The sequence below is a fragment of the Manis javanica genome, chromosome 2 (genome assembly GCF_040802235.1).
Source record: "Manis javanica isolate MJ-LG chromosome 2, MJ_LKY, whole genome shotgun sequence".
Taxonomy (NCBI): Eukaryota; Metazoa; Chordata; class Mammalia; order Pholidota; family Manidae; genus Manis; species Manis javanica.
Window position 1 is genome coordinate 217,880,147 of NC_133157.1, and position 25,201 is coordinate 217,905,347.

General features: G+C 46.5%; 2 protein-coding genes across 4 annotated transcripts in view; one reads left to right on the forward strand and one right to left on the reverse strand.

The window, feature by feature from the left end:
- Positions 1-25,201, forward strand: part of TG (thyroglobulin) — a 241,004-nt gene that overhangs the window by 175,249 nt on the left and 40,554 nt on the right. The window lies entirely within an intron of this gene.
- SLA (Src like adaptor) overlaps positions 1-25,201 on the reverse strand; it is an 81,793-nt gene that overhangs the window by 23,324 nt on the left and 33,268 nt on the right. For all 3 annotated transcript variants that reach the window (XM_073230162.1, XM_073230161.1, XM_073230163.1), the window contains exon 2: positions 7,480-7,740. The gene's annotated coding sequence lies outside the window, so the exon portion shown is untranslated. The remainder of the gene's footprint in view (positions 1-7,479; positions 7,741-25,201) is intronic.

Here is a 25,201-nt window from a genome sequence, read left to right on the forward strand (position 1 = left end):
GGCACTCCTATACACTGTACTTTGTGGTGGGCAATTAGCAGACACCCGTGCATGTAATCTTCCCAGCATCCCTGGGAGGCAGATAGTCTTTACATTTTCCTTGTGGAGGTCAGTCAGCCGGCTAGGTGTCCTGGCCACACTCCTAGAGCCAGAAACCTCCAGAACAGAGCCCGTGACCTTCCCTGGGGCCATGCTGCTGTCTCTCCAGAGGGAGGACGGAAGATCACCAGGGAGCCCTGGTCAGTAGGGCCCACAGTGTGGAGCGGTCACACGCCTGGAGGGAGTTGCCATCAGGAAGGTGCGACTTGCCTGACAGCAGGCCTTCTCTGGCTCAGTTTCTCTTTGACCAGATCAGGGACCCTTTCATCGTGTGCTCTGTACTATCTTATAAATTCAGGGGGTGACAGTTCTCAGAACGTTCCATTCCTTGGGCGGCATCCCAGGACAGTTCTATGAACCTCATCCACTCTGGACTTCTAATGTCCAAACTTGCTGTGGGAAACGAAAGAACGTCTGCGTAGAATGCTGAGGAGCCAAGAGTTGAGGAGCCTCAGCCAAGGGAAGGCTGGGCAACAGTGTAAAACCTGGGCAACAGTGGCAATTAATATGAAATCCAACGGAAGATGCAGCCTTCCCTTTGCCCTCTGAAATTTCTTCTACAATGTGTGACACCTATAATCCTACCCACATGACCCGTGTCTAAGGTGTGGGAGCAACTTATTTAGGTGCTCTTAGCTGTGCCTGGGCACTGAGTGAAGCATTTGATAGTGTCATACCCTGTTTTGCTCTCAACACCCCACTTTATAGGTGAGCTAAATTAAGTAACTTATCCAAGGTTATATGACTAGTAAGAGGTAAGCCTGGGGTTCGAACCAGATCTGACTGATTCTAAAACCTGAGCTTTCAACCACTCTGAAATGCTGCCCTGCTTTCCTGCCTTCTGGTCCAGTCTAAGAAAGCAACAGAAAAGTGATTTTTAAAAGTCATCAAGGTAAACTTCTGGGACTATAAACCTTAATACAAGGGACACAGAGGTCCCAAGGGGTCTTTTGAATGTCAGGTGGAAATATGTGGAAGCCTAAGTCTGGGGATCTGACTGGGGGAAACAGAAGGGACAGAGGCCCATTAGGGTTTGCTCAGCTCTCAGCTGCTGTAGCCACTCTTAGGTGGCCTCGTTGTGGTCAAAGGCTAGGAGTCAATCATATGGGATATTTTTCAGCCTTTCATAGTATCATTTTAAACAACAACAAAAACTAGCTGTGCTTATATTATACCAATTTTATATAAGTTTAACATGCATATGCATGTGTGTGTATATATATATATATATATATATATATATATATATATATATAAAAGGAAATTATTTCCAAGATGTCTCTAAGAAATCTCTCTGGGTAGTGATTTTATAAGGTGAAACTGTCAATTTCTTCTTCATACCTTTCTAAAATTGCCAGATTTTCTCCCATGTGTATGACTTGTTTTTGTATCAGACGCAAGACTTGGAAAGGATGGGGAACCTTGATAAGAAGTTTTCAAAGCAGGAAAGCCTGAGTGCAGATTCCAGTTCCCAACTACCTACTGTGTGTGGCCAGTTACTGTACTTCTTTGAGCCTTGATTTTTTTCCTTTTGGTATCATTAATGTACAATTACATGAGCAACATTATGGTTACTAGACTCCCCCCATCATCAAGTCCCCCCCCACACCCCATTGCAGTCACCGTCCATCAGCGTAGTGAGATGCTACAGAGTCACTGCTTGTCTGCTCTGTGCTCTACAGCCTTTGTGAGTCTTGATTTTTAAATTAAAAAATTGGAGTACAAATACATGCCCTGCAGGGTCATTTTGAGGATTAAATTACAGGTTATACCTGAAGCAGAGACAGGTTTGGTGAAACAAGATAGCTAAAAACTTACCAAAAAGCTAGATCCCAGGGGGGCATCGGGTGACCAGCTACCCGCTGTGCAAGCTTGACCAAGCCCCTTCCCCAGCTCGGACCCCCAAGTCCACAAGTGTGCTGGGGGAAGGGCTGGGACAGATAGTGGCTCATGGCCCTCGTGCCTCAACTCTTCCCCCAGTGTAACTGGTACCTGGTACCTACCCAGTTGACTTGGGGCTTGCTCAGTACTGTCTCTGCTCTGACACTCTGCACCAGAGACTATAGGATCTGGGACAAGGGCTTTAGTATCAGTTGGTTTCCCTGCCAGGGATCTTGCAGGATTTCCGGGGGCACCATACCACATCCTGACCCTGCTCACCAGGTGCACCTGCCCTGTGACCCACATTGCTCCCTGCTCTCCTCTCAGGGCAGGTGTAGCCGCAGGTCTGGCCCCCCAACCCCTAGCCGCGCCTTGTTCTCCTATCCCTGCACAATGAAGGCGGGCTGTGGCATAGCCATGGCTCCCAGGGCACTAGCCAGGGCAAGACCCACAGAGAGCAGGCAACCAGCTCAGAAAGGTGCATGCACCACTCCCGCCTTCTCCTCCTCCCTGACTCAACATCAGAGGCCCCAAAATCACCACTTGGAGGGGACCTTGAGATCCCCTCAACCAGCATATTCCAAACCTGTTGGTGGAAAACTCTTCTGAGAAAGTTTCTCCAGAAGCTCAGTATGTAATGCAGATAAAAGCAAGCTGCTGGTGGGGGCTGGGGTGGCTCAGTGCTCCTGTCCCTCTACTCCTCCTGGTGGGGCACCTCAACCCTAGGATATTATAAAGTCCTGAGTAAGAAATAGTAATCCAGTACCCTCATATTACAAAGGAGGGCAAGCAACTGCTCAAGGTCATACCGTAAGTTTGCACAAGTGCCATGACTGCTTGTCCAGCACCTTGTCCACCACAAGAGCCTGACCCCTGTGTCCCTGAGCCTGTATGGCCCCTTCTACCCTTGGGTGCCCAGAAATTGATCTCCTATATACTCAGGCTAACAGGGAAGCTCAGCTTTACCTTAAGACTGAGATAGATGCATCCTACCAAGTATTTTATGGTCATTTTAGGCTGTTTTAGGAAGAAGCCAGATTTGGGCCCAGTTGGTGCTGGGGCAACTTCTAATTTCACCCCTTATTAAGTCACTAGGCCCCTTTCCATTGTTTGGTTGTTTTTATTTAAGAAATGGAAATAGCTAGATCTGCTTTGCTGGGTTTTCACAAGGAAGGATTAGAGAGTAGCTGTTACAGGATAAATTCACCATGGGGCTCACCTCTCTGCTGACAGTGAGTGTGTCACAAGCAAGGGCCTTCCTTTGTGCCCAGACCCACATCCTGACCCTGGGCGTCTGTGCACAGTGGTGTCTAGCATGGGGAGGTGAGCAGGAAGGTCATTCCTGACACGGCTTTAATATCTCATTGAAACAAAAAGAAAGAAGCCCCCCCCCCAATCTCTTTCCTTTTTAGACCAGCTTTTCATACATACAGGATCACCACTACACATAAAACCTGTAAGCTGGCTGATATAATAAACAGTGGCATGAGAGACAGTTGTAAACACAATTATTTTGATATTACATTACACAGACACACAGTTACCAGAATGGGAAAACAGTGAATATGAAATAGGCCTTTTCTTTTCCTTGGTACTTGGGAGATGCAGGCTTCATTAGGAGGAGAGGAGGAGACTTTCATGGAGATGTTAAAGGTTGTCTGGACATGTGGGCCTAGGGGCTGTGAAGTTAGTGATTTCTTTGTGACGTCCCATTTCCCAGCAAGACTTAGTGTGGCTTTTTATTCACCCGCAAGAATCACCAGCAGAGCTCAAAACCATATTGAGTGAGAGGGAAGCTGATATTTGCCTAATAACAGCATCTGCATATGCTGAGCTTCTGCTCGCAGTGCCTGCCCTTCTCTGTGAATCACTTGTCAGGACACACAGATGTGAGGCCTCTGTCTCTGGTGCTTGGGCGCTGGGCTTCCTAAAGAGGCCCCAGCGTGTTTTTACATGTTGCCAGGGGTGAGAATCACCAATCACCCGTCCATCCTTACTTCCTTAGAAACGCCTGCACTGCCCTTAGAGTAGAGCATAATTTTAAAAATTATCTGTGTAGTTGGTTGATGACTGAGGGCCGTGGAGACAGTGATCAGACCTGCTTCTACTTTTGGCTGGAACACAGTCAATGCTCCATAAGGAAATAAAATAAATAGATGAGAACTGGAGGAGAGTGGCTTCGTGGTATGCTGGCAAATGCCTAACAACCAGTGATCTGGAGGTAGGGAGCTCTAATTTGTAGTATTTGCTGATTTTTGTGGTGTAACTATTCCCACCAGGGCTGATTTCAAATGTCCAATATGACATCCCCCGCTGTGGAGTTGGAAAGGAGGGGGCATCATGGGCTGAATAGACCTTCCTGACTCTTTCACCCAGCAATTGTCCAATTTTGGAACTGCTGCCTGCAGACATATCCATTGGTTTTCAAAGAAGAAGAGGTAATAATCTCAATGAACATCCACTATGTGGAAGGTCTAAATCAGGTGTTTAAGTACACTTACTCACCAGCCAAAGAGCCCACCATTTCAGACATAAGGAAACTGAGTCTCAGAGAGGCAAGTACTTGTTCCAGGTCACACAACTCATTCAGTGAGAGGCCGGGTTTAAACTCTGTTTCTTTTTACACCCACTCAAATTCCTTCCATTATCCTCAACCCAGCATAATGAAATTTTAATGGAAGGTCGTGTGCATAATAGGTATTCAATAGATGGACGAATAGGTGTATTGATAGAGCCTAGATCAAGAAGTGGGTCCTGACTCTCTGGGTGCTTGGAATTTGTATTCACAATTCATCATTATATATTGGTTTCTTTAAGTGTGCATCACCCAGTCCCATCCTGGGGTTGTAAATGTCCATGACCGTTATATTCCTCAGTGAGAAACTGCTACCTAGCAGGTGCCTTGGAACACAGTAAGGACTCACTTCACCCGCTGAGTGCCTGAAAACACCGTCCACAAGGGGCCTGGCTTGGTGCAGGCAGGCAGTCTGTGCTTTCAGGGGCAGCCTGCCCCTCCTGAAGTGGTTATGTTCCCCTAAGGACAATCGAGAGAACAATCCCCACTTCCTTCTGAAGCTCTATGAGTCCCGCAGCTTCCCCGCTGCTGTGACAGAGGCCCTCCGGCCATCGTCCTGTCCTAGCTGCCTGGAGGGTGCCAAGGAGGAAGTATGACTTTGCAAAGCAGTTTGACAACTGAAGTGAGCCACTGAGCCCCACAGTGTCTGTCCATAGTTCATAGCTTGAGTTACTGTAATGAAAGAAGCCCCCTTCCTCCCTTGGTGGTTCTCAGATGCGAGGAAGTGGTTTGGACTCAGTGTACTTACTTCTTTCAGAACTCTTGGGGAGGTGAGGGAGAGGAAGTCGGTCACATGGTATAGCCTCACTGCCTGTGTATTAAGGGAAAGGAGGCAGCGGGGGAGGGAGGGATGAGTAAGGAAGGACACTAACAGGGCTAAATGGGGCCTGACGTGCTGGAAATCCTTAATTGAGAACTTCAAGCTCCAGCCTCTATCGGAGCTGGGGGAAATGAATTCTTGCTGAATGTCAAATGAAAAATTAAAAAAAAAAAAAGCAGTATCTATTAATTCAGAAAGCTGATTGGGGTTTACCAGAATGAATAATTTCTACGTCTTTAAGAGAGACTTGCTCCCCTTGGAAATACTTTGCCAGCTCTCGAAATGCAGAGTGGGGAAATTTTCTCTGTATTAGGAAAATTTCAGTTTGCTGCAATGCAAACCTACCCTTGTCTGTTTCACGTATAGGGAGGAACAAGCAGAAATAAGCATTCGGAAAAATTGAGGCATGTCTACTGTATTGTACACGGTCCTGTTACCATGTACTGCCTAGGAATACCCAAGCAACTTGATGTACTTTCATTGTCTGGGTTAGGAATGCTCTTAGTAGCCACTGCTTAGGATTTAGCACCTTCTACATATTGTATATAATTCAAACTTACAAACATACAAGGAAGCTGTGTCTTTTTACAAGGAGGAAACTAACACTCAGAGAGGCAAAGTGACTGCCCAGAGTCACACAGCTCATTGGCGACTGACCCAGATTATCGACCTAGGTGTATCTGATTAAATCAGTAACTTTCCATGAGCCGCCGTCTTGCTGCTGTCATTCCAGATCTGTTTAAGATACGAGTCTAAATAGATTTCAGTCTGTCTATGTCATCAGTTTTATTGTTATTATTTTCAGAACATATTAATTTCTCTGAATACTATTCTTCTAAAAGAGTATTAATTGCAAAGGATTTTGCCAGGACTGGGATTTGGTCTTATCTCCCCAGTTTTGAAAGGCCTACAGCCCAGTTTATGGGCTTATGGCTCAATATCAAACCACAGAATGACAATTGGCAGACAATGGGTTGTATTTTTCCTAAAATGAAGAGCACTACTTAGATACACATTTTAGTCCTTCATATACTAGTTCTCACTGAGGTTCTCCCTTGAGAGCCTCTTGTGAGCTGTGTGACTTGTACGAACCACTTAACCTCTCTGAGCCTTGTTTTCCCATATCTTGAAAGCAAATATAATCATATTCTTACTGGATCATTCTGGGGATTGCAGGAAAACTAACTTTTCATGCAACAACCCTCACCTGTGACTCAGCAGAGCAGACACCCACCATCCCTTCACACCTGCATGCACAGGCCCTGTCCAGAACATTCTAAGGCCACATCCCAGGTCACTTCTCTGACATCAACCTGTCTGGATATGTACACACCTAAAAAAGTGTGGATTGTGCCACATCCCTTAGGGATAATTTCTCTAAAAGCTCTTCTAATTTTAACACTTGATGTTTTCAGGGTGTATATACCTCATGTTTGCCTTTCCTTTAGCCCTGCCCCAGCTTCCCACACATCCCACATACTCTGATTATTGTTGTGTGTTATTATTGGTTATTGCTGGCATCTTCCCAAAGACCCACACATCCAAACTCTTAGGAGCACGATTTTGATCAGCCTGCCTGGGCTTCATGCACCTTTAGATGTCATGACTCCATGCCATAGCATTGTTTGAGCACCTACTGTGTGCCTGAAACTGGCCTGGGCACTTTTCATATGTGAGCTCATATAATGTGTCCACTACTTGTGTGAATTGGGTACCATTATTCTCACATTTTATAGGAGACAGTGAAGGCCTGGGGAGGTTTAAAAGACTTGCCAAGGTCACACAGCTAGTATGACTGATAGCAAGCCATAGCTGTCCTTGTCAGAAGCCTGACGTGTGCCAAGCTGTTCTTTAACTAGAAAATCTCATCTGGCAGGAATGTGCCCTGTCCAAGTTCTACAGTCCTTCTGGCCATATAATTATGCATCAGATATTCACTGAGCAACTGTTATGTGCTGTGCGCTATGTTGCTTCACTCTAGACATCACCTTTCCTGTTCTCATGGAGCACTTCTCTGTCTCCAGAAAGTCAACCCTGCTAGTTACGAGTCTGAAGTGACCTGACGTGTCTCCCCACCCAGCCCCTGCCAGATCCCCCAAGATACCTTCAAAAGCTGGGCATGGTCTTCCCCGGCAGTAGCTGAGGAGGGGCTGCCAGGAGCACCGTCACTGCCTCTCCATCACCCGCTGCTGCTGTGGCAGAGTGAGCAGGCGTCCAGGCCTCCCGTGGGTGGAGAGAAGCCCATGCTATCAAGAACAGCAGTTGCTAAATTGGCTGCACACTTCCTCTGCTAGAAACAAGGAAGGCGTGCGGGACGTGAAGGGCAGGTTCCTGTTTTCAGTAACTGCTCTGAGCAGGCTTCTCTCTGCAAGGATAAGGAAGACAGGGGCAGCATCAGTCTTCTAACAAGCAGTTGAGACTAAGGGCCGCTTGATTCTAAATGTCCAGGCCATGCTTGGGCTTTCAGAGGCTGAGACATTTTCTCTAATTAAAAGGCAGAGGAGGTGGAAGGGCTGCTCTCACACATCCCCAGAGCTCACTGGGTCCAGGACGCTATGGCTCAGAGCAGCAGCTTCTCCTTTCTCAGTTTCCCAGTCATTACTCCCTCCTTATGTCACTACTGAATGGACCCTGTGCAGGGCTTCTCCTGGCTCTGCTGTAGACTGGTTTCTAATGGGCAGAGGCTTAAATACTGGGTATCAAAGCCCCTCTAGAAGGGAGCTACCCACCAGCCTTCCTGGGCGAGATATGCCATCCCTTGGCTGTGCTACACCCAAAAGAAACCAGAAAGGGCATGGAAAAGACTTAGCCACCCCCAGGCCCTAGGTTAAAGTGGACCAAGGAAACATGGAGATGTAGTGCAATGTGTATTGCTTGACTGAATCTTGAATCAAGGGAAAAGGACTAGAAAGAATAGTTTTGGAATGGAGGTTGGGGGCATTCAAATATATCCTGTATTAGATAACACTGTGCCAATGTTAATTTTCTCAGGAATGATAATGATAGTGTGGTTAATGGGAAAATGTGCTAGTTTTTAGGAGATACATGCTGATTTATTTGGAGGTCAGGTATCATGATATCAATCACAACTTTCAAATGGCTCACTAAAAGAAAAAGAAATATAAATATGAATCTATAAAAATAAAGAGAGCAACAGAAGGCAAATGTGGCGGAATATTAATATTTGGTGGATCCGTGAAGAGCATATGTTCACTGTACTATTTCAACTTTTTGATGGTTTAAAAATTTTTCAAACTAATGGTGCATAGCTCCCTATTCATAGCATGTCAGTCTCAAGCAGGAAAGCCTGGGCACCTGGGGCCCAAGGGCTTGCTGGGGACAAGGGTAGAAGCTGCAGAATGTGGACCCCAGGCAGGGCTGCCAGGAAATTGCCTACTTGAGCTGGGACTGCGGGAAGACCAGGCTGGACAACCCTCTGAGGGCCCTGGCCTGCCTCCTGCTTTACAGAGAAGCAGAGCAGAGCATCCAGCGACTCCCCCAGAAGTGCATGGCTGGTCTAAATAAAACATAGCCGGGCAGGGCCAGTGTCTCGGGCTGGTGACGCATGGCCTCAACCCAGCAGGGCCAACACGGCTCCCCAGGGCCAGTCATTTAGAAACCTCACTCAGTATAGTTATCGAAGATGAATTAAAAACATCAGGGCTGCTTCCAAATTTAGAAGGAACTCTGTACTAGATAGATGCTTCCTTAGACAACTTATGAAAATAGCTGCTATGCGCAGGGTACCCTGGGAACCTACAAAGGAAATGTTACAAAAGACTGAGGGATGATTTGCCTAGATGCAGAAAAGCAGACCAGCAGAAACATGCTGAAGGGTAGTTTTCTCCCCAAATGCACACTGAGGAGTGAAAGAGATTGGACCCCAGGCATGAGCTTTGTGACAACTTTTCAGAAAACATATAGTGAGAATCTACTATGAGTTAGACTCTAAACTCATTCCCTCGTTCAATCATTCCTTCAATAAAACTTTACTGGGCCTGTTCCAGGCACTGGAATTCAGCTGTGCACAAACCCTGGCAAAGGCCTGCCCTCATTGAGCTTCCCTTCTCTGTGGCAGCCACATGATAGAGACTTAAATGCAGCAGCTGTCAGTTATGGGGACTGCTGCACAGAAAGGAAATGGTCACTGTGACCGAGGGGCCAGCAGGTGTTACTTCCCACAAGTGACCAGTGTCAGGGGAGCGGGGAGAGATGTGTTCTCTGTAGCAGTGCGGTTAGCAAGGCCCTGCAGGGAGAACGCAGCCAGCCTTGGACAAGCCAGGGCATGAGCAGATCACGCAGAAGGAACTACTACCTTAGCATGGACTTTGGAGGGTTTGGGGAGACCCTGTCAATCCTGAGGAAGCTCCACGTCTGATGGAGGGTATGGGGAGACCCCATCAGATCCTGAGGAAACTCCAAATCTGATAGCGGATGAAGACAGCAGATAGACAGCACCCAGAAAGGGGTCTCCATTAATGGACACCACCCATCAGCAGGAGAAGCTGCCTCAGAAGGAGCAGCTCATTTTGGTGCCCTGGGGTCAAGGCCGTAGTACCTGCTCCTTCCTAGTGGGAAAGGGGTAGTCAGGGATGCCATTAACTTGCTCTGGTCTTAGTGTTACACTCTGTCTTTAAACCCTGGGGCAACTGGCAGGAAATAGAATAAGCTCAAAGAAATGTTCCTAAAACTATCAAGTGTGCTGTATGGAAGCTGAGCGGTGGCCGGAGCAGGGGGGTGGTGCAGAGGTCAGAGCCCCGGACCACACGTGAGAGCAGGGGTGAAACCAGCGTTGCGTGTACCCATATGTGACTCTAGCAAGTGACCAAGTGCCCCAGATTTCAGCTCTCCCTTTCCAAGTACCCAGGGGGTTCTCAACGTCAGCCTTATTTGACATTCTGAACCTGACTGTTCTTTGGTGTGTGTGCAGGGAGGTGTTTGGGCAGGGGGCATCCTGTGTACTATAGGATGTTTCACAGCATCTCTGGCTTCCACTCACTTGATGCAAGTAACGCCACCCCCCTCCAAGTAGTGACAACTGTCATGTCTCAGGCATACACTCTCCAGGGAGTCATCCTTGCTGGGAGCATCCTTAAGACAGCCTGTGAATTTGTTCCTGCTTGGACCGTAGATGCGGCTCAGCAGTCAATTCTCTTGCTTGCATAGAGGCTAACCCTGTGGCAGGCCAGCTGTGGACCCCAGCTCACGGCTCAGAACAATGAGATTTGACAAGGGCTGGCTGTTCCACCAGCCCTCCCTTTGCGCCCTGACGCAGATGACCTGAGAGGTGGGACAGGGATGTGGCCCTGCCCAGAGTCCCAGGAGGAGCCACGGCGGGAGCAGTGTGCCGGCTGCATATGTAAGGAAGGGCTGGTTTGGTGGAGGGAAGAGCAGGGAGAGTCCCTGAGCCCTGGCTTCTTAGGGGTAGAGCCTGCCGGAAGGCAGGAGGGAGACTTCACACAGGAGGACTGCAGTTTTCAGCTGCCGTGAAGTTTCCCCAGCATCGTGCCCACCTGTCTCTCACCCATTTTACACTGGACCTTTAAAATTCACATGTCTTCCTCACCTAATCTGTGAAGGAGTCCTTCGCACAAGAATGTTGTCATTCACTCATTTATTCAGAAATACATTTTATGACTCATTCATTCATTCCTTCATTCCACAAATGTTAGTTAGCACGCAGCACGTACCAGGCACTGTACCTGTGTGCCAGGCTTGGCAAGGCTCTACCATCAAGGAGCTCGCAGCCGAAAACTCTTATCCCTGTTTCTCGCAGCCCAGCCCCAGAGTACTCACTGCAGATTTGTCGAATTACTGAATTTAGCAAACATTCGCTGCTAACTTCTCATGTGTAAACCTGCACAGGGAGCACAGAGAGGGAGGGAATTCACAGATGTAGTATGAGTGAGGCTTCATGAGTGAGGGTCCTGTGCGCAAGTGGTTTATAATCCAGTGGAGGATACAGATGCACTGTCAAAACCCCAAGGGAGTAAAAGAAAGAGGGAGGGAGCCGGGAGAGGAGTGGACTCCCAGTTTACATGGGAACCTGGCCACAAGCCAAGGCAGGACCAGGTGGAATCCATTCCAGCAGCGTGCTCCATGTTCAAGTTCATTGAAGTTCTGAATCAGCAGAAGCAGCAGAGACAAGAAACACTTGGCAGGGGATGTTCCATTGGAAGGTGGTGCATTCCCCAGCCGGGGATTGGCAGGCCTCCTAACCCAAGCAATAAGAAGCCTATTTCTCCAGTTTCAGGTCTCAAGAGGGTTCCAGGTTCTAGAAAGTTGAGGCAACTCAGCATCAATCAGCAAGAGTACAGTGTTTAAGCCGCACAGTTTATAGGTTGGTCCAGTATGAGCAGGTCCTGGTTCTACTCAAAAGTATTTTTCCTTCTTTCTCCATAAATGTTGGAACGTTTAGAAGATGTAAAAGGCAACCCCTGGAACTAGTAAACTCCCTTTCAGTGGGTGGACAGAATTGAGTGTTAAGTCCACTCAGTAGAGGAGTTGGATAAGCACAGTGATTTGATATTTTATATATTGCAGAATGACCCCATGAGCATCTATAGTTTTATGGCACCGACTATTGATTGGTTCCTGAGTTTTGGTGCCACAAAACTGTCAGTGGTCCTGAGGATCACTTTTCAGTGTATAAAATATCAATTCGCTGTGATCTATACCTGAAACCAATAGGATATTTTATTTCAATTACATTTCAATTAAAAAAAGAAAAAGGAAAAAAAAAGAAAAAGGGCAATGAGATTCTTGTATCCAAAGGGATTAAACTTTACCACCTTCAAGATCCTATGCAAGGTCAAAATTCTCTGAGATTCAAGTATATGTCCCTTCTATGACTCAGTCATTCAAACATTTATTCAACAAATTTGCAACAAATATATGTTCATTCATTCAGTTCACACCCTCTGTGCATGAGCCGCTGTTCTAGGTGCTGAGTTAGAGAAGTGAACTGGCAATGGCCTAGAAGGCGGCTGAGGGAAGGGGGGCAGTAAGGGGAACTGTAACCTCACAGTAGAGTTTTGTAATGAGCGCAGAGTGACGCTAGTGTGTAGATAAGGAGGAAGAATGATGGGGTAAAGCAAAGGTCAAGTGCACGTGTTTGGGGCTTGAAATGCTTGTAGTGTTGGAATACCAGAAAGCTGGGAAAGGGCGCTAATATTTGCAGAATGTCAGGAAAGAAACTTGGTTCTTGCTTATGGTACCTATTTATTCTTCCCAGTTAGTCTTGTGTGTCCGTACATCTCCTGAAGAAACCGAGGCTGCAGGGTTTAACGTACTTGCTCTGGCTCACTCGGCTCATGAGTGACACCGCCCAGGTCTAGCTCTGAGCTCCTGGAGGTGAGCTCACTGTCACTATTATGCTGGCTTCCAAGAGGGTCTTCCTGCCTCTGAGTGGTTCCTGCACACCCTTCCAGCCTTGTATCCCCAAACCAGACCCCGACTCTGTTGCACTCCTCCTCAAGCACATAGGACCACCCCTTTTCCTGACATTTGATGCTCGTTGCAATTTGTTCTCCAACCCCCTCCCATGACAGTGTCACCACTCAGGGCCTCCATGCCCCCATTCATCACAAGGACTTTTATGCCCTTCTGTACATCAGACAGGCCTTCCACATCTTTACCGTTTACTTTGCCATTACAGTTCCCTTACCTGGGCGGCAGGCCCTCCCTTGGACAAGCCTCCACCCCCAGAGCTCACCTTGACCATATGCATGCCCAGACCTCCCCCAGCCACCAGCGATTGCTCCCTCCTCAAAACACCCCCTTAGAGGCCTCCCTGCTCCATAAGAAAAGGACACATGCATATTGGAGTCAAGATTAAGAGAGGAGCTCAGGATATTTGGGAGTTGTGTGACCTTGCGCAGGTTTCTAAGATCTGTGTGAGCTGCAGTGATGTTTCTAATCTCCCTTCCTTCCTAGGTCATGAGAGTCCCTAGGAGAATGTGCACAGGCAATGTAGCACAGGACAAGTAGGGCTCCACAGGGTACAAATGCCTCCCTTTCCTTTCAAAGTAGGCCATGAGCCCAGGAAGGCAGGAACATCGACCATTGAGCCTAGCACTGACCATACATGAAAGAGACGATCCTTAATAATTATTCACTGAATGAATGAGTGAATGAAAGTTGTAAATCCGCCTTTTGAACAAAAGCACGTCTGTTGTGAATACTGACTTTTCGCCCCTGAGGAAGACAATTAGCTAACCATGAAAATCATTGGGGAGAGATCAGACCCTATTGCTTTTCTAGAGATGATATTGTTCATATTTCTGGAACCATCTTGAAAGTTGAATAAATGGTCCATCCGGATGAGCTGAATTCTCCGGCTGGAGTGGGACCTAAATGGCATCAGAGTCTTTGTGTTTCCCTGGGAGGTCTCTTGGTGCTCAGTGTTCTCCGGGGCAAAGAAAAAGTAGAAGCTTTATTCCGCTGTACTTCTCTGCTGTGATGAATTGCCCAAGCATGTGGATTCACTAAAGCATGTTCTGTTCTGTTGTTGCTCAACCCAACTCACTGCATCCGCCTTGGGGAAGACCGTACCTTTCTCAGCTCTGGGAGGATTGAGAAAGAAGCCAGCAGTTTTCCCAGAGTTTGGGGAGCTCTCTGGGCAGGGCCCAATTTCAGTCTTCGCAACTTCACTTTTCTTACGGACTGCTCTAGGCACACTTATAGGCAGACCATTATTTCCTAGATCTAACTAGGAATTCGCTAATTTAAATGAATATGAGCCTCAGGCCAGGCTGAGGCTCAGCTTTAGGGGGACAAGGGAGACTGTGACACATGCCCGGCCATCTAAGAGTACATGCGTCCGTCTAACAGAGGTCAGGAATGAGCCATGAATGTGGGGCAGTGCAGTGGGTTTCCAGTGATGAGGGAAACTGGAGGAATTGGCTGGCAGTTGCAGTGGACCTGAGGCTTGCTGTTAGGATGATGCTCAGCTCAACCTTGTACATAAAAGTTGTCCACCAAGGCCAAATGATTGACAGCACTAGCCAGACTGTTCATGTTGTACCTTGTCATTTTTTTTTCATTATGGTGTGATTTCAGCTGCATCTTGTCTGCAGTTAGACTTCATTACCTGCCACTCATCAGTCCTGCCTCCTGTGACCTCCTTGCCCCTTCAGATGCATCCGGGACAGGCTGATAAACTGACTCTTCTCAGATCAGTTTAGTGTCAGTCCTGTTCTTCCCAGCCTCTCACAGTCCTCATCATCCTTGGCATTTGCATAGATTCCTTACCTGGTCCTCACTGCCCCACCCCTCCCTCCCAGTTAGCTTACATTTTCTCCTGTTACCTGGACGGGCTTTGCTGGGTTTTGCCTCTGAATTTACCCTGTTGTTTCCCTGACCTGGAGTGGCTTTCTCCTACCTCTGCCAGAACCAGGGACGGGTCTCCCACTGGGGCCTCCAAGGCTTTGACCCTTTCGTCTTACGGAGTGAGTCTCATCAATGGCTCAGGCTCTCTTCTCTCCCTGCAAACTGTGGGGCCAACTCATGTCCCTGTGCTCTTGTCCTCTGCCCAAGGTGGGCTTCTTTGATTGTCCAAATGGCCTGTGCCCTGGACTGGCTTATGCCTTGTGCCATTCTTGGGGGAGAGGAATGACAGAGGTGGTGAGCCTGGCCTGAACAACCTTCAGCTGTCCCAGAGGCAAGAAATTTGCTGGTCACTTGTACTCCTCTCAGCAGATCAGTCTCTGTGGGTCCATGGTGACGTCCTAGCTCATCTCTTTTTTCTTCGGGCCACTGAGAAAAGGGCCTCTTCCTGTTGTCTACTGTAACCATCCCCAAACTTTCTGATCACACGCCCAGACAGGAAAGTTTTGAGTAAGTATCCCCTATATATGCATATCTAGTTATGTGCTAGTGACTCTACTAATATATGCCATTTAAATATAAAAAATGTTTTAAAAGAATGAGACTACTTAATATTTATAAGTAAATATTCTAGAATTTTCTTCCTGCACTGTAATAGATTATCTTGTGCACACCCTTTGGGAGATTGAGACTAATAGATTCATAAAGAAGGAGACAGGCATCATTTCTAAACAAAGAGGGATCTTAACATGGAATTTTGAAACATTATGTATTATCTTCCCTTCATGCAAATATATAGTCTATCTTGTGGGAAGGGCACAGAGATCCTTGTGAACTCCGTCTGAGATCAAAGACAGCAGTCTTCCCATGAGAAAGAAGAGCTGTGCCTGGTGGTGCTGGGTGCTGTCAGCCCGTAGAGAGAATTTTTTCAAAGGTTTCTCACAACACTTCCATTTCCCATCTCTGTGTTGGTCTGACCTCCAAAACTAGTTAAGTTCTATGGAAGTGGGGAGCCTACCTATTTGGTCAGTGATTGGTATATACTGAACCTATCATAGCTGAGCAACCCTGGCATGTTTACTAGGAGGAAAGGAGGGAGAACAGGAGGGAAGGACAAGAAGAGCAGGTGAAGAAGCAAAGAAACTCCCCTCCCCATAGATTACAAACTTCCTTAAGGCCTGCATCACCTTCTGATTCCCTGCAGTGTCTGGCATATGAAGGTGCTTAAAGGCGTGCATGGAGTTATCCTGACAGTGGGCTGACACACAGCAGCCAAGCAGGCTGTGTCCCAGGACAGGAGGAACACTGGCTGGATGGTCAGCAATAAGGCCCCTGCGACTGGCTTCTCTGTGTGGCCCGAATCAGGCCTTTGGAGGCTCTGCCCTCGTAGTTGCATCTCAAAAAAATAACCACAATAAAACTTGCCCAGCCACCTGTATGGGTGCTTTGATAGCACAAAATGAGGCTAAGGTCTGTAACAGAATGACTATGGCTTTTACTAACATCCTGTCTAACTCTCTCCTTCTGTGAGGCCTTAATACTTCTATGAGATGTGCTTCTCACTTCATGACAGGTTTCTGCTGTTGTTGTCTAAAGAAGAACAAGCTCAGAACTGGTCTTCCTGTAATTTAAAATGGTGTCATCTATTTACAAATGACTGGATGGGTGTGAAATAGTTAGCCAGGGTCTCTTCATTACCCGCTGAGCCTCAGCTGATTACCCCAGCAGCATGGGGCAGCTGAGGAGGGGCAGGGAAGGCTTCAAGTACCTTGGGCAAAACAAAACTGCAACCCCAAAGCCCTCCTTGAACTGAAGAATATTTCACTGTTTTTTATTTTAGTTTGAGTAGCAATATTTTGACTGACAACTGACCTCTATACAGTGCTTTACAGGTTATTTTTTCAAATCTGTTATTTCATTTTCACAACAGCTGTTTGAAATATCAATTAGGAATTTAATGAGTGCTTCTTATTAGAAACCTAATGCATGTAAGCTTTTACATGTTATCTCATCAGTACATCTCAACAAATGGAGGAGGTAAACATTTCTCTTATCCTCATTTTACATTGAGAAAACTGAGGCATGGGGATTTTAGATTGCTTTTCTAAGGGCATGAGTTGGTAAGGGACTGATGGACTTGAACCTAGGTTGATGGGCCCTGTGGCCCATGCTTTCAATGCCACACCTTGAGACATCATTATATATTACAATGGGGAAGCTTAATTATATATTACAATGGAGACCTGGAGAGTAAAGCCACTTGCCAGCTGTCAGCACAGAGTTCAGTCAGATTTCTCTAATTCCAGAGCCCAGGCACTGTCCGTTTTTTCTACAAGTACAAACATTTATGCTTGTCACCTGACACATCCAAAGGGAATGGTGTTGGAAGTGAAGTGAATGGATTCCCGGAGCTCAGCAGGAGCAGGGGTCCAGCATCTCCGTTAAGTTCACAGAGAGGCACCTTGGCAAGAGTTTCCTGGGAGTGTTCATGCAGCAAGGCTCCCAGAGAGAGTCTGCTTGAATCTGGGGCCCGAGGAGCCGTCAGGGCTGTCCTCGGACAGGAGGTGGGGGGCTGGGCTCTGACCTCACACCAGCAGGAGCTCACACAAGATAAGGCAGTAGGCGCCACAGTGGAAAATGCTGAGTCCGTCTGAACACACAAAGCAGGGCTGAGGGTGGAGGTGGGGGTGTGAAGCTTGGCCTAAAGATACAGATGCAGGACAGGCCAAAGCCAAGGGTTTCAGTTCAGCTTGTTGAGCAAATAGTTTGCCTGTGGGAACCCCAAAGAGCATACTCATGGTAGCTTCTCTTGCCAGACATAAGGTGGGAGCCGTAGGCAGGCCCCTCCTACCCCCCACCCTCCCCACTGCTATGGCCAGCGCAGATTCCCAGCCTGGAGCGGGATTCCAGCACCCTCTAACTGAGCTCCCGCATCTCCCTGGCTCATTCCTTTTATCATGGCACACTGGGATGCCCTTCCAGGCCCGTGCTTTGCCTCCCAGTCCCACCTGCTGCCGAGGAACCCTCCTCTGATGATCCTCCTCGCCCCCAGCACACACACACACATGCATGTACATGCACACAGACACATACACACGCCCACAGCCATCAAACCAGCGCCAGGTAATGTCTCTCCTCTCTGCTCTGCTCCTGCACTCTCTCATGGCGGCACCACTGGCCATGTCCACACAGCCCACGTCCCGTCTCCTTACGATGCTGTCCCCTGAGAGGCTGCCTTGATGCCCCTTGGGCCGAGAAGTCAGCCCACTCATTTCCTGCTTCTCCAGGCCATCCACGCCACCCAGAATCTCAGAACTTCTGCTGACACTGTGTTGTTCTGGGGTAGGCAGGCTGAGTCCTTTCCACCAGCCGGGAGCTGGTATTTACTGAGGGAAGCAGGGAGGAAGAAAGCAAAGGAGGAGAGAAATGGAGAGCGGGGGACAATCCAGAAGTGACCGGGAATATCTAAGAGTAAGAAATAAGATGGGGCCTTCTTACTTCTGGAAGTCATTGCTAGGTTCTACAGTCTTGAAACTGTTTTTTGCAGTAGCTCTTCACACGCGGTGGCTGACTGCAGGGGTCAAAACCTGCAGGGGAAACAAGCAGTTCCATCTCTCCTGTGGTGCAGAATTGAGGTGGCAAGACTTCAGTTCTGGAACAGCTTCCTCCTGGCTGCGGGACAACTGCAGGACCCCTCACCTCTCTCCACTGGGCAAGGGCTGGAGTTAGCCCTCAGTATTCACCTCACCAGTCCACACAGTAAACCGTGGAGGTATGAATCCAATCCCACCATACAAGATGACTTGGTGAAGCTAATTGATCTGCCCAAAATGACAAGGACACTAAGTGACAGGGCAGATTTGGACTCAAGTCTTTCTGATTGCTAAATCCATGTTCTCACTGCTTTTCTACCCTGGAAGCTATTTTCAGAGCTTTTAAAAGAATTACAGTGGGGAATTAGTCAGTGAGGTGTGGTATAAAGTTGTCCTACTGGTAATATTCAAGGAACTAAGAGAACTAGAAGTGACAGAAGCCAGTAGGGCATTTTCTCCACCCAGCGCTGTGCTCAGTTCCTCACGTGGTATGTTCCCCGTACCCCTCACAACACATCTGTGAGGCAGGACTCCACGGCTGAGGGGACTCGGAATTAGAGAGGTGACCAATCTTATCAAAACCAAGGAAGAAGAAGGTGGCAAAGCTGCAGACCAACCCTGGGCCATCACCCTCCAAGATCAAGAGTTCCATTTGCCTCCATACTGTCCCGGCTGCACTGGTCCTTATTCTGGGCCAGCTGGACCCTGAAACAAAGCTATGGGAGTAAATGGAAAGAAATATCTAGGCACATTTGCAAGTTCTAATTATGAAATTATTTTGAAAAGGCAACCCATACCCTGTGTATGCATATGCATTGCTCATTGAGAATGTAGGGGACCACTTAGGAGCCTGCCTTTCAAATTCCCTTTGACAGAAGGGAAAAGTCACTGCCTAGGCTATTACTGAGGGCATCACTTTTCAAGGCTCATGCCTTTGCCTGGGAAATCAGCACTTTCCAAGTGGCAAGCATTTAAATGGTTTCTGAAAGCCAGAAGGTGACTGAGGCAGTTCGATGTGATGTTTGTGACAGATTGGAAAAAGCATTTTGTCAAGTCTGCAAGAACCTGGAGGAAAAACAGGACAAGAGAGCAAGCTCCGTTCTAAAGGGGCAGAGCCCAGGTCTAGCTCCTCTCCACCTTCCAAGCCAACGAAGGCCCTGGAAGGGCTCCCCAAAACAGATGCCCAGGCAAGGCCTCCACACTACACATCCACCAGTAAAAGTTGAGTGAGTAGCTAGTCCACGGGGAGAGCAGTGGTGGCCAGAATTTCTGGAGCAAGGAGGCTGAGGGCAGATGCCTCCATCTCCATCCATGTGGCTCGTGGAGGCCAGGGGCTGCTGCTTTGGAGGTGAACCGGCCGAGTCCGGCTCCCAGCCAGTGAGTCATCTGAGGAAAGTAATTTATTATCTCTGATCTCTTGAGTCGTCCCTCTTTAATAAAAGGGGTGCAGTCACGGCTCCTTGGGTCAGAGGCTTAGTGAGCACAAATTGAGAGGGCTTAGAACATGTCAGGTGCCCACTACCTGCTGGCACCTTCCTTCTCTTTCCTCCTTATGCAGATACAGTTGGTAGGTGATTTAAATTGTCTGACAGAAATACAAGGTACAACCTTCCTGTAGGGGAGTTTGGAAGCACATTGTAAAAAAAATTTTTGAATAGTTATATATATGCAAGGCAGGACTCCTGGATCTCAGATTAAGTGATGGTTTCCTAGCTATGACTCCAAAGGCATAAGCAGCAAAGAAAAAGACACACTGAATGTCATCAAAATTAAAAGCTTTTGAGTTTCAAGAGAAATCATCAAGAAAGTAAAAACATAACCCACAGAATGGGAGAAAATGCTTGCAAGTCACATATTTGATAAGGGACTTGTATACAGAATATATGAAGAACACTTATAAACCGAACAACAAAATGACATGTAACCCAATTTAAAAATGGGCAAAGAGTCTAAATAGATATTTTTCAAAAGAAGATGTGCAGACCGCCCTTATGCACAGGAAAAGATGCTCAACACCATTAGACATTGGGAAAAGCAAGTCAAAACCACAATGAGATACCACTTTACACCTACTAGGATGGCTATAATAATAATAATTCAAAACGATGATGATATGTGTTGGTAAGGATGTGGAAAAATTGGAACATTCATACATCACTTATGGAAATATAAAATGGTTGACCTAAATTAGAAAATATTTTGGCAGCTTCTCAAAAGGTTAAACATAGAGTTACCACATAACCCAGCAATTCTACTCCTAGGCATACAACCAAGAGGAATAAAGACACAAAAAAAATTGAATACAAATGTTCATAGCAGCATTATTTATAATCTCGAAAAAGTAGAAACAACACAATGTCAATTGACTGATGGATTAACAAAATATGGTATAGCTACACAATAGAATATTTTCAGCCACGCAAAGGAATGAAGTACTGATACATGTGATAACATGGATGAAGTAAAAGAAACCAGACACAAAAGGGCACATATTGTATGGGTCCCTTTGTACGAAATGTTCAGAAGAGGCAAATCTATAAAGACAGAAAGTAGGTTGCTAGAGCTGGGCGTGAAGGTGAGGAATGGGGAAGGCCTGCTAATGGGTACATAGTTTCTTGGTGGGATGACAAAAATGTTCTAAAATTAGATTGCGGTGATAATGTGTGACTCTGTGAATATAAATAAAAGCCATTGAATTGTATGCTTTAAATGAGTGAACTGTATGATAGTGAGATTTACTCAATCTCAACAAAACCATTTTTTAAGTTAGCTATAGATGCCAAGAAACATAACTTTAAAAACTATATACATGTTTGTCATATGTATATGATACAAAAATATTTTCCTTTTTCCTTTAATGTTTTCACGTGGTGTCTACTTAATTGGAAACCATTAAAATGTTATGTAAGCAGTTCATTTAATACATATTTATCACCTCTCAGAAAAAAATCTATACTTTCTGACCCAGTAATTCCTTTTATATAAGGAAATCATCATGGATATGAATAGATTTAGCTATAAAGATATATGTACATTGCAGTGTTGTCTATAACACTATAAAACTAAAACTGGAAACAATAATAGCTCTCATTTATTGAATACTGACAACTGGTACCCCCACATTGTTATATGGAAAATCAACTCATTTCTTCACTACAACAATCCTATAGGGAAACTATCAATATCATTACATTCCTTTTTACAGTTGAAGAGTCTCTTTGTAAGAACCCAGATTTTGAGAGCAAATCAGATCTGGGATTTGCTTCCAAGTCCATTACACTCCATAGCCTGTAGGCGCTCCTGACGTCTCTGTAATGTCTCCCTAACAGCCTAAATACCCGATCACACAGGGTCATTAGAAAGTCTCATAAATGAGTAGGGAACAGCACAGAATGATATTCACAATGGACAGTTAGGTGAAGTAAGGTTCAAAACTAGTATGGTCTCACTCGTTTCCTACAAATAAATACAAAAGGTTCAAAATCAATATGATCTCACTTGTTTCCTACATATAAATACAAATATAGAAGAAACATAAATATAAACACATACACAAACACATGGAGAACAAGCAGGGAGGCTAACAGTATTTAACAATGATGCTCCTCAATTGGAGGATTATGGGTAATTTTAATTTTTTTTTATTTGAATCATCCGTATTTTCTACCATGGATTTTCTTGTGCTATTTCTACTTTAAAATTTACAAATTTGTTCTGTTTTATCTTTAAATAAATGAAGGTAACACTGGAGGATGTAAAACAACGTCCACTTTTTCTAGGGTGTGAAGAGGATTGCCATGTTGGCAATTTCTATCACAAAGTCTTAAACGGTCTTGGTCATGTCACATGTCCGCTGATCAGCTTGCTGACAAATGATAATGAATGCTTTCCTCTTGACAAGAGTCAGGTATACTTTAATATAGAGTTGATCTTTCAAATGTGATTTTAATTTTTTTCTAATTAAACATTGGAGAGAAATTAGAATATTCTGGAAACTACAAAAGGCCAATAAAACTCATCCATCTACCCTCACCTTGAATTATCTGGGGACTCTGGGAATTGATAAAGTGGGACTGCCCACAGAACCTGGCACAGCAAGAGGTGATGGGGGAGACGGTGAGAGGGGCAGGATGCCCGTGAGTCCACACAGCCTCTGCCAGCAACTGAAGCTTCATTGCATCATGGGAAAGCCATCACATCTCTGAGTCAGAAAACCGGGGTTCTGAGGCTCTCTCACCTGGTGCTAGGAGGTTACTAACTTCTCTGACACTCTTCCCTGAGTATCCCCAAATTCTTTTGGGAATGAAATGGAGAAAGTACAAAATAATAAATAAGCGGTGTAGTTTTTCTTCAAATAACATCCATTCTTTCTATTTCATAGGGTGGTAATGAGTATTTAAATGAGACAATGTAAGCCAGAGCTCTGTCTCAAACAAAAGATGGTACAGTTGTAAATGCCTATAAGAGCGACTTGGGATGGAGTCTGTTTTGTGTCACTTCTGTCACTGGGGAGGCCAGACTCCTCCATTTCCTTTCACTGTTCTGGCCACCCTCGCTAAGATCTTATTTATGAGCTGCCACCTGCTAGCCACTCATGGGTGGGGTGGAAAGCCAGGGCCTAGGGTGTTGCTTACAGTGGTAAGTATTATAGTGAAGGGGAAACAGTGCCCACTTTATAATCCTGGCTCTGCTACTTTCAGTCCCAAGACCTTGAACAAATTGCCTGCCCTCCCCAAGCCTCAGTCTCTCCATCTAAAGTGGGGATAATAATACTTAGAGGGTGGCTGGGGGAGCACCTGCGAAAATGTGCATGAATGACCTGGCTTTTAAAAGGTACTTTATCAATGCTTAATTCTCTCCCCTTCTCTGTTAAAATTACATGACTTAAAGGTGGAAAGATGGAAGTGGGGGGAGATGGAAGGGCTCAACAGGGCTCAGCAGACATCCCAGGACAGGGAGGATGCAACTGGAAGTGAAGCCTTGCTTCTATGCAGTTCCCTGCACCACCAAGAGACCAGGCTGCTTGTCTGTCCTGCGTGTTTTGACTTGTCATCAGTCATGACTTATGAAGAGCTACCTCACTTTTCTACACTGAAAGTTGTTTTCAAAATTTTTGAGAGAATCGCAGTGTGGGATTCGTCAGTGAGGTGGGGCATGCTGTTGTCCTATGGGTAATACTCCAGAACTAAGAAGCAGAAGTGACAGGAGCCAGAGAGTGCTGTCTGCACCAGGCACCCCACTGAGTTCCTCATGCGTTTCATGTCCCCCTTGCGAAACATCTGTGAGGCCGGCACTGACAGCCAAGGGGACAGAGGCACAAAGAGGTGAAGTATTGTGCACACATACACACTTCTCCATAAAAGGAGGAGGGTGTTCACTGGGCCTCCTTCCAGCCTTAGCTTCACATGCGCTGCTGTGCTAGGGTCATACCAGGACCAGGTGTTCAGACCGTTCAAGGCCAGGGCAGCAGCTCAGCTGATACTCAGAGGATTGGCAATGGCTAAGCTTCACCTTTGTGTTTCTCTTCCAAATCCCCTGGGCTTTCACCCAGTAAAACTGAGAACCACTGCTTCGGAAGAAGGGAGAAGTATGCTCTTATGTCCTAAGACCAGAATTTCAAGATCAAGTTGTGTTATCTTCCCTTTGGCTGGAGTTTTGCCAAAACTGAAGTTAGAGTAAAACCCATGCTTTTAGGGATCAAGAAATGATTTCAGTGTAGAAAACATTGCAGATCTGTTAATACTAACGTGGTTGTATGGTACTTTTTAAAAAAAGTCTATGTCTGCTTTCATTTGCAGAGTTCTCTCTGAGCTGTCTTCGCTGCTCAATAGTATCCCTCAGTTGAACTGGTCTGTAATATTCAGGTGGCCACCTTCCAGGTTTGAGCCCCTTCCCAAGGGAGGAGCCGGTGCAGGGCAGTGGAAGCGACACCTTGTTCATGCGTCCCCTTCCCTCCGCAGTCCCTACGAGCCCCTGCAGGGCTCCCGACAGCAGATGTTGCCCTCTCCCCACTGAGCCAGTCAACCTACCATCCAGTCATTCACTGCAGGTCTGCTTGCTCACCAACATGTAGTGAAGGCCTACTGTGCACCACATGTGTCTAGGCTCTGGGGGCAAAGGATATAACCATCCCTACCTCTGCCATCAGGAGTTCACCTTCCTGAGGCTTCAATGCTCTGTCATTTACTGAGAGCCTACTGAGTGCTAGTCACCATTTTCAGCACTGAAGATGCAAAGACAAATGAGTGACATTCTTAAAATACTTTTGGTAACACCTTGTTCAAAAGCCTTTGCTGACTTCCCATTGCCTGGAGGATAGCTGTCCTGTATCCCAGGGTTAACACCCTCTAAATTACGTCACTCTGTTGGGTTTAAAGTCCTTTCAGCCTTATTCCTGACTACCCTATGCAAATGTCTCTCTTCATCAGTAGAATTAATCTATCCATCCATCCACCCACCCATCCATCCACCTATCCATCCATCCACCCACCCATCATCCACCCACCCATCCATCCATCCATCCATCCATCCATCCATCCATCCATCCATCCACCCACCCACCCAGTCAGCCAGCCAGCCACACACCTACTCACCCATCCATCCATCCATCCTCCCATCCTCCCATCCACCCATTCACCCATCCATTTGTCCATCCATCCATATACCCATCCATTCATCCATTCATGCCCCCACTCATACAGTCACTGGCTCATTCATTCAGTACATCTTTGTCTGAGTTCCAGTTTCTATTCTGGGAATGCTGGGATACTTGGGACCCAGCTCCTATCCTCTACAGTTTGTTTAGGTAATCAGGCTCCTGAACGTACCTGCCATCCTGCCCAATCCCCAGAACTAGGATCCCACCCCGTTTCCTCTTCTCCAAGCATTTCCTCCCATCAAAGCCAC